Source organism: Mercenaria mercenaria, chromosome 2 (assembly GCF_021730395.1).
Source record: "Mercenaria mercenaria strain notata chromosome 2, MADL_Memer_1, whole genome shotgun sequence".
In the NCBI taxonomy this organism is placed as follows: domain Eukaryota; kingdom Metazoa; phylum Mollusca; class Bivalvia; order Venerida; family Veneridae; genus Mercenaria; species Mercenaria mercenaria.
This window is the reverse complement of record NC_069362.1, coordinates 34,629,062-34,638,913: the sequence shown is the minus strand read 5'-3', so window position 1 is coordinate 34,638,913 and position 9,852 is coordinate 34,629,062. Positions and strand designations below refer to the sequence as shown.

Below are 9,852 nucleotides of genomic sequence, written 5' to 3'. Positions count from 1 at the left end.
CTGCTTAAAGGTAAAAAGTGCAAAGTTTGCATGAGGTTCTAGGTCAATTGCCACCAAAGCTTACCATAAAGTCTTAGCGGTGCTGTCTCCATTTTTTCCAGATATTTCACCCGGGATCATTTTTTTCAGTTCAAATAACTCTTTTTCAGAAAATGATATTGTAATTATTTTTCAGTCCTTGTACTTTGCTTCAGTTTACCACATGTATATCTTAAATAGATAGCTCCTACTTGAAGTTTGTATTTTAGTTCATGTTGAACGAACTGTGGAGTTTCCACTATTTCTATTTCATCAAATCTTATTTGCACAAATGATCAGAGCCAACACTCGGATGACCAGAGTCAGATTGACCAAGAACTTGCTGATGTACAAACTGGGTTAAGTGACATGAAGATTTCTAAAGAAGGTGATTCAGAAGCAAGTGCTCCATCAGATGTGCCACTTGATGGAGAATCAAGGTACTAAAGTGTTCATTTAAATAAATGGATTTTTTATCAAATTGTATTTTTCTTCTAATACATATCGAGGGCTGTGAGTGAAACTACTGTAGCTTGTTCTTTATCTTTATACTGTTACAATAGTTTCATGATCAGCCCACGGTATATCTACCTATTGCAACGATATGTTAGAAGTTTAAAATGTTTGTAAGGTAACCGTACGTATTTTTTACCCAGTGCTACTCAATGAGACTAATTTGTTCAGTAGGTCTGCAAGTAACATTTCGTTGGAGCGGCTCATTTATTTTTAAATTACTTGCAAAACTCATTGTAAACATATGCATTTGTAACAGTAATATTGAGATAGAATTAAAATTTATGCAAAACTCAAGTTCACATAACATATGCTAATGACCGTTCCAAGGATGTTTCCCTATTTTGCAATTTGCCTTTTGTTCATATATGTACTGCTTGATATGTTATATTTGTTGTCTGTACATTTTTTACTCTTTCTTACAATAGTTTTATAATAACTAGAAAAACTTCGTATTTTAAGAAACCTTAACACAGATTTTGTTTGTCGACGAGGGTTACTGACAAAAATAATGTGTACACCATATGCAAAAAGCGAAGACTGGATCATAGCAGTTGTATTTCATAACGGGACTTATTATCTGAACGCGATTGAGACGGAACAAGAGAAAGAGAAAGAAGCAAGAATTAAAGATGACGAAATGTGTTACTGGCCTTGGAAGTTTGAACAATATCTTACATCAGGTTTGGTTTTAAATGCACAAAAGAGGTAGCAAAGTCCTTACGGAAATAAGCATTCTCGGAGTAAAATTGTGTTGAAATATGAAAAAAATTGAAATCTTTTGCATGATAGAACAATATCTCAGGAAGAAATTTTGTTTTTACTGAAGTGACGATGAAAGCAGTTAGATTTTATATTTGCATAATAATACTGACAACTAAGATTTTCTATTATAGCAAGTTCTCTTCGCGCAGCATTGTACCGTTAATTTTTAACATTAATTACAGTCACACTTACGAAACGAACCGACTTTATTTCATATGTTCTTGTTTCTAAAGATTCCTAAGATGGAGTACTGAATCCAGACGCACAGTACAATAACTGCGAAGCATTCTATACTGTTGTCAAGGCACAACTGAACAAGCACTCTCTAGGTAAATATAACAAAAATAAAACAGTGTTGTAAATATATTTTGCAACATAATATGTACTCTTTGACGTTATCTGGATTTTCTTTCATTAATATGAAAGGCTAGTTTGGAAAATGATCATGCACCGTCCCGATTTATGAATGGTCTAAAAACCATTGCAGAAACTATGTTGACAACGGATAATTTATTCCTGTTCAATTCTGCGTTTACAGGATAATTTATGTTGTTTATGGTTTTGTGTACTTTTGTTTTTCGGATCGTTACATGCGATTTTTATGTTAACAGTAATGTGTTTAAGACGATCGTTTCTTTATAAAGACTCGATAATCGAGGAGAGTGGTAGTATTTTTAACGTGCTACTCGTAGCACAATTCCTTTCTGTACTTAGTGTCTGTAAAATGTTAACGTAATCTACAGTCTTCATATTTCTGACTTTGCTATTTTTCACATTCTTTATTGTTTGATTGTATGAAATATTGTGCTAATACCCTTATGTTAATTCAGCTTAAGTGGCGAACCTAATGGGATTCTATGATTCACCCATAATAAGTTATTGTCCTATATAAAATTGGATTGTCACGTTTTTACCTCGACTATTCGAAGAATAGTCTAGCTATTCTACTCACCCTGGCGTCGGCGTCGGCGTCACACCTTGGTTAAGTTTTTGCATGCAAGTACATACAGCTATCATTTAAAGGCATATAGCTTTGAAACTTTTTCTTTTTCTACGTCAATTACCAACCTCACTGGGTCAAGTTTCATAACTCTGGCATGTATTTTGAGCAAATTATGCCCCCTTTTGGACTTAGAAAATTCTCGTTAAAGTTTTACATGCAAGTTACTATCTCCAAAACTAACGCAGATATTGAATTGAATCTTCACATGTGTCTTCGGGGTTAAAAAACTAGTTGACAGCATCAAGTCCCATAACTCTGACCTTCATTTTGGCCAAAGTATGCCCCCTTTTGGACTAAGAAAATCCTGGTTAAAGTTTTGCGTGCAAGTACCTACAGCTAGTACTTAAAGGCATACAGATTTGAAACTTATTTTTTCTTTTTCTAGATCAATTACCAACCTGACTGGGTCAAGTCCCATAACTCTGACATGTATTTTGGGCCAATTATGCCCCCTTTCGAACTTAGAAAATTCTGGTTAAAGTTTTACATGCAAGTTACTATCTCCAAAACTAATGCAGATATTGAATTGAAACTTAATATGTGTCTTCGTGGTTAAAAAACTAGTTGACAGCACCAAATCCCATAACTCTTACGTTCATTTTGGCCAAATTATGCCCCCTTTTGGACTTAGAAAATCCTGGCTAAAGTTTTGCGTGCAAGTACCTACAGCCATTACTAAAAGGCATATAGATTTGAAACTTATTTTTTCTTTTTCTAGATCAATTACCAACCTCACTGGGTCAAGTCCCATAACTCTGACATGTATTTTGGGCAAATTATGCCCGCTTTTGAACTTAGAAAATTCTGGTTGAAGTTTTACATGCAAGTTACTATCTCCAAAACTAATGCAGATATTGAATTGAAACTTCGCTTGTGCCTTCGGTGTTTAACCTTTTTAGGTAATATTTTCCTTCTTCTGGGACAATATTTCGAATAGTCGAATTTGGCTGTCTTACGGACAGCTCTTGTTGAAATATAAAATGAACGAAATAATGAAAACTTAGGTTTAAAAACCTACAGCGAGAAAAATTGAGTGCTTATAGTTTTAAAATCAATATTCTAATGCGTTATTATGACTGGATGGGAATGTGATTTCACATTTTGCCTGTACCTAGACTAATTTCGTATTCAAGTTCTGGTAAATAAATAGAAATGTTCATAAAGTCCTTTCTTTAATAAGGCTGTACAGTTCTATTTTTCTTCTTCTTGGCGTTCACCTATTTTTCTACACCAAAAACAGAATTTTTGAAGTACATTTAACATGAGCTTGCTCTGGATGCATTCGGCTCTCTTGGACTTTACAAGGCCAGATCACACTCGGCGCTTGTACTGTTCAGATTTTGATATCTGAATACTATATGGTACGGTCTTAGTCCCCTACAGTCGTCGCATGTTCTTGATAGAAAAAGGTTTAAAACAGTTAAAGGATTACTTATACGAGGGTAGAAGGCTAATAACTTTTTATAATCAATGACTGATCCCTCCACAGTTAATATTGTTCATACTATGTTATTGAAAAGTGCATTTTTATAATGATAATAGAATAAAATATGCTAGAACTTTTTAGTTTTTCGGCGTGAGTGATTCCAATACCTCTGTCTTTGTAGCTTTGTGTATTTTTAAAGCACTCCTTTGATATGATATTTTGTATTTGGCAATCAGTAATATGTAGGCTCAATAACCGAAGATCTCCTCTTTTAATTTCAGTATGTCTAGTTCTTTCCATTGTTTTCTTGTTTAGAGCAATCCTACAATTTTAACTAGAGACCACACGGCGCTTTTCCTTTTCATTGCATAACCACTCTGTGTATCATTAATTTGTTTTAACACCGTTTTTTAACAGAAAAAAGTTATGTAACGGCGGGCAGTTATCTTAACCAATGTTCCTGGGTTCTGTACTAGAACTTATCTGTTACTGCCAACTTCACCACATGTATGACAAAGGAGTGAAGAAAGATCAAACTCAGGACCCCGCGACCAATAGATCTGCGTTCTCCATAATGAGCTAAGCGGACGGGTCTGTGTAACATTGAAGCTTCCATGTAAATCGCTTTATAAACACCGGATGTCTCTAAGTTGTTTTGTACTTGTATTACGTGCAGATGTTATGCTCTGTTCGTTCTGTATAGGGGGCTTGACGGTAGCATTGCTTCCACTACGTCCATTAACAACAACGCCTGCATTCAGTATCGTAGTGTTAGACAGCCTGTGGAGTTTTTAATTTTCGTTGCCTTATAAATAACGAACAGGCAAGTTACTCCAGCTTGTCAGGTCGAACCATTAAAAGTTTAGCAAATTTTGTTTTCGCTTCAGATAAGAAATTGAGAACATAATCGTTGTGTTTCGTCGTGTTTGTTTTATACAATCGGATAAGTGGTAGTTTATGTGAGCTGGTGCCTTGAAGGGGAATTATCTAAATTTTAGTGATCGCTCGGTGTCCGGCGTCCGGCGACTGTCGTATGTCTGTCTGTCGTCTGTCGTCCGTCAATATGTATCTTGTGTATGCGATAGAGACTGTATTTATTAACTGATCTTACTGAAATTTTGCCAGAAAGATAACCTTGATAAGATATAAGCCAAGTTCAAAAATGGGTCATCTATGGGCAAAAACTATGTCACTAGGTCAAATCAAGAAAAACCTTATGCATGCTATAAAGGCTGTATATTTCAACTGGTCTTCCTGGAATTATGTGAAAATATTTTACCTTGATGAAATCTAGACCAATTTCGAAAATGGGTCATCTGGGTTCAAAAACTAGGTCACTAGTTCAAATGAAAAAAATGTGTATGCAATAGGGCTGCATTTTACACCGGATCTTCATGACATTTTATCAGAATGTTTGTCTGAATGACATCTGGGCCGAGTTTGAATATGAATGATCTAGGTCACCCGGTCTAATTAAACAAAAAAACATGTGTTCGCAACATGGGGTACTTTTTACATTGGATATTCATAGAATTTAGTCGGAATACTAGCCTGGGTTATTTCTAGGCAAAGATCAAATGTGGGCCATTGGTGGTCAAAATCTAGGTCCCTATGTCAAACAATAAAAAAAACCTTGTGTATGCAAAAGGGGCTGCATTTTGCATCGGATCATTATTGAATTTGATCAAAATGTTTGTCTGGATAAACTCTAGGTCGAGTTTGAATATGGATCATCTAGGGTCAGACACTAGGTCACTTGGTCAAATTAATGAAAAAACTTGTGCAAGCAAAAATGGCTGCTTTTTATACTGGATATTCATAAAACTTAGTCAAAATGATTGCCTTAATAAATTCTAGGTCGAGTTTAAATCTGGGTAATCTCTGGTAAAAAAAACTAGGCCACTAAGTCAGATCAAAGGAAAACCTTGTGAATGCGATAGAGACTTATTTGGTCGATTGATCTCCATGAAATTAAATCAGAATGATAGCCTTGATGAAATCAAGTCAATTTTGATTATGGGTCATCTTGGGTCAAAACCTAGGTCGCTAGGACAAATCAAAGAAAAACGTTTTGTATGAGATAGAGGCTGTATTTTTCCAATTGAGGGTCATGAAATTTAGTCAGAAAGATTACCTTTAAATCTAGGTCTATTTCGAATATTGGTCATCTAGGGTCAAAAACTAGGTCACTGGCTCAAATCAAAGAACAACCTTGTGTATGCAATAGGGACTGCATTTGCACCGGATCTTCATGAAATGAAGTCAGAATGGTTGCCTTGATAAAATCGAGGTCATGTTTGAATATCGGTAATATTGGGTCAATATCTAGGTCACTAGGTGAAACCAATTAAAACATTTCGTATGCTTTTTACATCTGATCATGATGAAATTTGATCAGAATGATTGTCTAGATAAAATTTAGGTCAAGGTCGAATAAGGATCATCTGTGATTAAAAACTAGGTCATCTGGGCAAATCAAAGAAAAACCTTTTTGTATGCAATATTGGCTGCATTTTACACTGGATATTCATAAAATTTAGTCAGAATGGCTGCTTTGATGACATCTAGGTCACGTGTGGCCAAAAAGACTAGGTCATTCGGTCAAATCAAAGAAAATATTTGTTTAAATCCACGTTTTTGGTCCAGTCTTAATGAAAATTGGTCAGAATATTCGTTTTCATGAAGCCACTAGGTCAAACATGTTTTCTGTTATGTTGTGTTTCTAAGGTGAGCGACCTAGGGTCATCTTAACCCTCTCGATCTGCACCTTTATACCGTTTGATAGGTACATTTTTACCTCTTTAACCTTGGTCTCATTACTGCTGTTCTTTGCTATTTTTATTTCACTTGTGCTTCTTCCTTATCAATTGTCCCTACGTACAGAGAGTATACTTTTTCTTTCAGTGTTTGCCGGTGAAGTTGACGCTCTAAATGCTGATAAAGAAAAAGATAGCTACTACGTGCAGTTCAAAACAAATAAGGAGGTCAAACCCAAACAGGCAGGATATGATAAAACGTTGAACACGTTTAAGAGGTTTGCAGATATAAGATACCAAAATAAAATGAACATACATATACGCATACTTTGGTATTTAATGAGATGAAATTTAATACCCGGTAATATATAACATACACCTAGCACTAATACCCTTTGTTAATACCAAAATGTTTTTGTTGGTTTATGTTTGAAGGTCATAGACATATGAAGGTCAATGTCATATATGTTATGTCAGTTTGTAGGTCTTTCCATAAGGTTCGATTACTGCGAGTATTATCTATTTTTAGACTATGTGTACTTGCTTTATGGCCATAAAATATCCCTTTTTAACATTTTAGGTTTAAAGGTGAAGATCATGTAAGAGTCAATGTCAGTTTGTAGATTGTTGCGTGTGAGTTTGATTTGAATTGGATCATTAATGTGGACTGTATGCAAAACGGTTACATCTTGTTAACCGAACGGACGAACGGACGCACGGACAAACAGACGGACGGGGAACAAACAGACGGACAGTTCAGTCGCTATATGCACGATGACATGATAATCACAAATCAAACGCAACAACAGTTTGTATGTCACTTACGATTAAAGACAAAAATCTTGCTTACTAGAAAATGTTGATTTCCAAATCGGAATTAGTAGTACAACACAAGTCGAACATTTGTTATTAAAATGTTATTGTTCACATTAATTGGTTTTAGATCCCCTGTGGTGTCTTGTCACTGACCGTATCTCTCTGCATTTCTTGATATGATTGTTTTTCGTTTTTGTCTACTTATTCTGCTTTTCGGCTAAGTGTTTTTTATGACTAAGCCTACCGCCTATACATATATTTTCTTGGAACAAGGCTATTTGTCATTGATTTTCTACAATTCACAAATGTACAAACATTTAAAATCTTGTACACGGAAATCTGCATTTTAAAAGTACAAGAAACCTAATTTACAAATGTAAAACAGTTTTGATCCTTTTACATAATATACTTGATTTAGGTTCAAGTTAAGGAAATGGTGGGCACAGAGTTATATCATAGGTGTGCAAGAAATAGTCTGTGGCTTTAGGGACGATAACGGAGTTGTACACAGACTGGAATTCTACAATACTAGAGAATTGCCAAGCCTTGCAGAGGTAATAATGATGAATAAGATCCAATTAACTAATAACTAAAACCCTTAAAGAGAGCCACCACAATGTATTTTTAGAGTAAAGTCATTATACAGGGTTTCCTAAGTCAACAAAAAGTGCGATAAAAGTAAATGTATTAATAAAAAGTTGTATGTATTTCTAAATAGACCTTAATTCAATGAAAATAAGAGAAAATAATTTCGCGTGTTCCCTGTAGAAACATGTTTCTTTCAATAGGTTAATACTATAAAGTTGTCAATAATATCACAGATTTTAGCACTCAAACCTGAGTTGATATAACAAATTATATGCTACTACGTATTTATTGAACATCCCTCTTATGTTTCAGGATTTATCTAATCCATGGAAACCCAACGTGTGCTTCAATTTCTTAGATCAGTTCCTCTCGTTTATCAAATCCGCCATAACAACAGACGACCACAAGTAAGGGTTTTTTTTCTGCAAAAATGTTAAAAGTTGCCAGACATTAAGGTCACAATTGCATCTATTTTCACTTAAATATATTTTAAGAACTAATGGGCGTAGCCGAGGTGCAAGGGTTGAAATTGTATCCCCGTTTTAGGTGAAGATTTCATTGTAATATTTAAATGTAGTTTTAATGTTTTTCGTGATTTTCCTGCTTGCCACACAGATATGAGATATGCATGTACATTATGCTTCTTTTTAAAGTCATCTGATTCAAATGATTTTATCCTAATTTTATTAGAATGAAGCATATTTTTTAAACAAAAGATGTGTCATTTTGCTGTTGGTTACGTAAAACATGGTCATGCAGGTAACACTGAAGGTCACTCTTAAGAACATATTAATGCTCTAGCAATTGTGTCGTCATACTAAATTGAAAAGCAGGCTTTTTCTTGTACAAGTCTTACAAGAAACATAACAAAGTTACAAATACAGTATTTTAAAGAGCCTCGAAAACATTTTTTATTTTCCTGAAATTTATTAAAATGACATATGTATGCAAACTTTATCTGTTTTGTGTTCAATGATTTCGCAATGACATCAATTTTTCAACTGAAATAAATAATGCAAAATATGATAAGGACGATAACAGGTCAATACATTTTCATACTCAGTAAAACCGAACGGTTATGACAATGAAAACCTTGGGCTAAATTATGTTTTTACTTATGAATTGTTTAGTTTTGATATCTCCTAGTCATATCTAAATTATCTGTGAGATGTTATCAAAAACACAGCTGAGTGAAAAACTTCCTCTTATGATTCATCATTTTTCATGCTCTTTTTCTGATAGCCAACACAATTTTCTTTTCAACCATATATTTTGCGGTTACCTTGTACGTGCAAAGACATGTTTTCTTTTCTGATTTATCTGACGGTATAAAAATTGTTCAAATTAGGTTTAATACTGTATATAATTTTGAAGTTATTGTCTTTTGGACAATAAATGGAGTGGTCCTGAAATGAGTCATTGTGTTTGCGACTGTTCGTTTTCAGACCCCAATCACCTATCCGGGAAAAGTATATACAAAGTACATGTAGTTTGCACCTGTATTCCCATCATAAACCTTAAAAAAACAATATAAAAAGATTCTTTTCTTGGACAACAGATGAAATGACCTATATACTTGTCTACATTGTCTTAGTATGTGTTTTCGGAAAACGAATTTTAACATTTTTAAGTTAGAACATCCCCAAAGACAATCTATATTTAAAATGAAATTTGACTAAATGTGTCCGCATAAACCATCTTTTCCGTCAAAGGTAAATTCTGCCAAATGATTCTAAAAGAAGAAAGTGACAGACTATGGGATATAAAACAAGAAATGTTACTGCTGAATAAATACATTATTATATTTCCAGCCGCGTTTTGTTTGTATTTTTGCACGGATTGGGGACTTATTTGTCCCAAATTAGAAACTAAACAAAAAGCCTACACATGCGTTTGCCAGTATGACACTTTTAACTATCTGCTTATGGTAACGTCATAAGCTGTCATTACTAACCTTGATATTTCAG

At 34.3% G+C, this 9,852-nt stretch overlaps 1 long non-coding RNA gene across 2 annotated transcripts; it reads left to right on the top strand.

The window, feature by feature from the left end:
- Positions 1-1,285: 1,285 nt before the first annotated feature.
- LOC123563691 (uncharacterized) lies at positions 1,286-8,292 on the top strand. Of its 2 annotated transcripts, XR_008367047.1 has the most exons (4): positions 1,286-1,625; positions 6,630-6,759; positions 7,716-7,851; positions 8,198-8,292. It is a non-coding gene; the product is annotated as an uncharacterized LOC123563691 (long non-coding RNA). The 2 variants fall into 2 exon arrangements; XR_008367046.1 differs by having other exon boundaries at positions 6,630-7,851.
- The last annotated feature ends 1,560 nt before the right edge of the window (positions 8,293-9,852 follow it).